General features: G+C 47.1%; 1 protein-coding gene across 25 annotated transcripts in view; it reads left to right on the top strand.

The window, feature by feature from the left end:
- LOC106743577 (ankyrin-3-like) overlaps positions 1 to 4,475 on the top strand; it is a 116,212-nt gene that overhangs the window by 58,108 nt on the left and 53,629 nt on the right. The window contains exon 1 of one of the 25 annotated variants that reach the window (XM_014617564.1): positions 3,690 to 3,890. The exons of the other annotated variants lie outside the window; for them this stretch is intronic. The gene's annotated coding sequence lies outside the window, so the exon portion shown is untranslated. Of the gene's footprint in view, positions 1 to 3,689; positions 3,891 to 4,475 lie in introns of those variants that run through there. 25 annotated transcript variants of the gene reach the window in all.

Below are 4,475 nucleotides of genomic sequence, written 5' to 3' on the forward strand. Positions count from 1 at the left end.
GGGGGTGGAAATCGAGCCACCACCAACGTGCGGTCGACGATCGCTTAATCGGATAGTTAAGCCGTCATAACGATTATTCAGAGAAGTGACGTATTTCTCAATGAGATACCGTATCTTTCCCGTCGAGATAACTGCGGCTTTAACTCCCCATCGATCGGTTTTTTACACCGGTGACGGGGTGAATTCTCACCCATCGTCGCGCGGTCGGAAATTTAATTAGTGGCAATTGGAATTTTTATTTGATAAACTCTGAACCGTCAACGATCCTCAGAGAATGGTTGGCAGATTTTTCATCGGGATGCTATGTTTCTCCCTTTATTCAGGCAACTATATGCGTACATAGAGAGAAAAAGATTTGTTTGGATTTAATAAAATTTCTTTAGTTGAAACAGACTTGTTTTCGGGAATAGAGCAAATATTCCAATCGGCAAACAGGATTGTTTGGTTTCTCAAACAACAAATATCTCGATGTCAAATAACGTATTTCCCTTGTATTTTCATCCAAACATTATGAAAGTTGGCGCAGGCAATATATTTTTCGAAAGAAGTAGCACTACATTAAGAAAACATTATAGAACTTCTTTTTGTGTTTCAGTGGAACAATTGATTTGATATATAATTAAATAAATTCTCTTACTAGAAAAAACGAAATATTATACCTTACCTAAATAATACTGTTTTTTCTATCAAACGACACACAGTTTATTTTAGTGAAACAACATTTTCACTCAAACAAAATGATATCTGATATTAAATTATGTTGTTTATTCAAAGAAACCTTTTTCTATTTTTATTTTTTTTTTTTTTTAATAAAATTTCCTTCAGAATTAAATAATTTCTCTCTCTCTCTCTTTAGTTATTTGTTTAGAATAAGGCTGCAAGTAAAACCTCGGTGAAATTAATTGGACGTTCACAAGAACGGCTCTCCGAAGGTGAATAAAGGGGGAGGGGGGGGGCGAATCGTTGAAATGAGCGCGACGCGGTGCTGTCGCGCGGCGTTTAAGAGCGCCACGAAAGCATTTTTGCAGATCGAGCCTCTCCTGATAATTCGCCGTTTGCGAGGTGATAACGTGCGCCACGCGCTGTTGTCGCAACGCTAAGTACGCTTAACGAGCGTTAAACATCGATTTCCCACGGCTCTTTGTCGTTGCACGTCGCGGCGTGCATCACAGTCGAGCCACGTTGTCCGGCTCGCGAGAAGGCCGAGAAGATGTTTCACGTGACAGCTGGGGCTCTCGAAGCGTCGCGATTCCGCCCCGATTTAACCCCGCCGATGCGCGACTCTCGGATCGTCGTCGCAGCTGCCAATCCGCGTCAATTAACGACGCTAAAGCGCGACCGTTATCTCGGCATTTACGTCGCGCGGGGGATGTTTTTTCAGACAACGAGAGAAGCGCACGATTGACGAAAAATTGAGGAAGAAGGAGACAGAAGTGGGTTGGGAAAATCGCACGCGGCGACGCAATCCCGAAATATCTCGAGGTTCTCACCTCCTCCCCTTCCCTATCCCTCTCTCTTTCTTTCTTTCTTTCTCGATTTAGCGGCGGTAACGACGCGCACACATGTTCCACGCACGCTAGCCGACACGTGTTTTACACTATCGATTGTATATTTATCAACGGTGCTACTACGTGATAATCGACGCTCGCGAAAAGAGATAACAGAGACGCGCGCGCCACGCGACCGTGTTTTCACAAGCTCGCCGAGTGTTAATGAAAGCTAAACGGCTCGTGGCTCTATGGCTCATTGTCCGCGATCGGGGGCGCATCGTGGCCCCCGTAGTAAATGACGGATATCCTTGGGCGTGGCGTGTGTGGTACGCTAATATCGGCGCGGAAATCCAGGTCGTGCGTCTTGCGCGAGAATCGACGCCCGGCGAGCAAGCTCCGAAGAATCTCGAGCTCCACGTCGAGTTTCGAGCGATTCTCGGGGCACGTTCGGCCCGAGAAAGGTCGAAAGCACGTCGTCCTGGTTGACGCTGGAGCGAGGAATTTTGCGGAAGTCGGGTAAAATCGCCGAACGTCGAGAGTCCTTTGGAATTTGACCCCCTTTTTGCACTCCGGGGGTGCCGAGCTGATTTTGTTGGAAATTTTCTAACCTGAGATCGGATTATTCTTTCAGATCTGGAGGATCTCGAATGATCCAGTCTCAGCGCGAGAAATTTGGCGACAGTTGTAAAATAAACGTTCCGCTGAACGCGGCTATTACGTTTACGTTATTGCCTAGCTAGTTGATAAAAAAGCAAATCAATATCGCGCCGTACATCGGACTCGTAAACTACGTGCTCGGTGCATAAAAAGGAGTCGGTTTAACTTTCAGTTGGATTTGTACGGCTTGTTGCTCGCCAACGAGCCGCGAGCCTCAGGATCGGCCCAGATCGCGAAAGACGCGTTTAGCGCGGATTTAACGCTGAATGCCACTGTTGTTCCTCGCGTTGTATTTCTGTGCGGCGTGCGAAACGTACCCGATTCTACGGTTTCGTAGTAAAGACGGAGCTGACAAGCTGTCCCAGAATCCCCGAATCAAAATTTCGATGCCACCTAGACGCTTTTGAGTTTGCGCCTGCTTCGATAATTGATAGACCGTCAAAAGTCTATTCTGACGATATTTTACGCTTGTTAATGTTTTTCTCTCGAAACTTGAATTCTCACGGATTTAAAATTTCAGCGCTATCTCGAAGCTACAAATGCTCTCGACATTCCGATCGTTAAATTCGTATGTGTGAGCGTTCAAAACAACCTGTTTTTCGACCGAGAACAGCGAGAACAGAAATTTGAGACATCGTTGTCAAAGTAGGAGTAAATTATATCATTAGAATTGGTCCTATCTTGGCTGTTTTCACTCGCACTGTATTTGTAAAATTCAAGATTTAACGTAACGGAAAATTTCGACTCGATTTATTCCCCGATCGATTCGCCAACGTTTCAACAGGCAGATTCACATATTCGATGAAAAAACCTCGATTATTTTCAGTGGCGCGTTAAAGGGGCCATTCATAAATTCAGTATTTATCAAGCAAAATTACGTTCATATATATTTATTTCACTATCTAACTAACAAATAATAAATGTTAATTTGAAACGGAGTTGAGGTAGACATACGTACACGATATTATAAATACAAAAATATTGTTTTTTTTTTCTTGTTATGCAATTTTTCCTACGATGTTTATAATATCTCCATATTAATCCTTAATATCACAATAGTGTTTCATTGAAATCCTACAAGTGATTTCGAAGAAATTCAAAATAGAAGTCAGAAATAGAAACGCAAATCTCCAGGAATATATATAAAAACCATCATCTTTCGTTGCGAATATCTCAGCTCTCGAACGGTCAATCCACTTATAATCGCATCAAAATAATTAGTTCGTACTTAAAATTCTACAGTGCAAATTCCAACGAATCCTTAGGAAACGTCTTACGCCAACTGCTTTAAGAGCGTCGTCGGAGTGGCGTGAAAATTTCGACTCGAACGAAGGCGCGATCTGCGTGCGTGCATGCGCGCGATTGCGTGGCGCGAAAGCGACGTACGATGGAACAAGCGCGCGCGCGGCCGGCTCCGCCAAGATTCAACTTTATATCGCGAGGTATCGCCAGCCGCGAGGCTCGCATAAAAACATATTATTCGCGTGTACCGCGCGTTTCACCGCGCGCTCGCTCGTTCGCTCGCCTCGCGTCTCTCTCTCTTTCTTCAGTGCAGCGCGTTGCGTCCGCGGAAAACGCATCGTCCGGCTCGGCTCGCGAGAGCACAGACGCCTGTATCGGAAATTCGCGCCCGTGGGAAGAGGAACTGCCCGAAACAGAAAGAAAAAAAGAGAGAGAAAGAGAGAGAGAGAGAGAGAGCGAGCGAGAGCGGACGTGCATATTTATCAGACGCAACGGTATCAGGTATCGGACACACAGGCGGGATCGCCATTCCAGAACGGGACGCGACGGCCAAATACGGCTCCTCGCGGGGGAATACGGTATTCCGGTTCGAAAACGTCGTCGTCGTCGGATCTCGACGCGGGAAACGTGACCCGATGACACTCCGCGCTGCTGTTGCTACTACTACTACTACCACCACCGTCCTATTACCGGCTGCGAGCGCGGCGTAACAATGAGGCGGAGGAGGCATCAATGACATAAGTAGTGAATGATGATAACGCGCGGACTGTGCTCTTCGCCAGCACGACGACGACGACGATGGGGGCCGACGAAGGGCGCGCCGGGTCTTACGTCGTCGTCGGAAGCGGAGCACCGCTCCTCGTCGTCGACGGGCCTTTTCCGCGCAGCTCTTCCGGTGTATTTTTAGCGTTTACGCGCGCCGTCGCGTATACGACCGCGATAAAGCCGCGTATCACGCGGTTAATTGTCGTCGCTCGACGTCGCTCGGCGAGTATGTAAAACTGGGTCGGCCGTCCGTCCGTCGGGTAGAGGAACCTCGGCCGCTTCGGGAAGGCAACGTTTGTTGCTGAGGATCTCGGGGGGGGG

This window comes from Dinoponera quadriceps, unplaced genomic scaffold (assembly GCF_001313825.1).
Source record: "Dinoponera quadriceps isolate SergipeBrazil2010 unplaced genomic scaffold, ASM131382v1 scaffold1146, whole genome shotgun sequence".
NCBI lineage: Eukaryota > Metazoa > Arthropoda > Insecta > Hymenoptera > Formicidae > Dinoponera > Dinoponera quadriceps.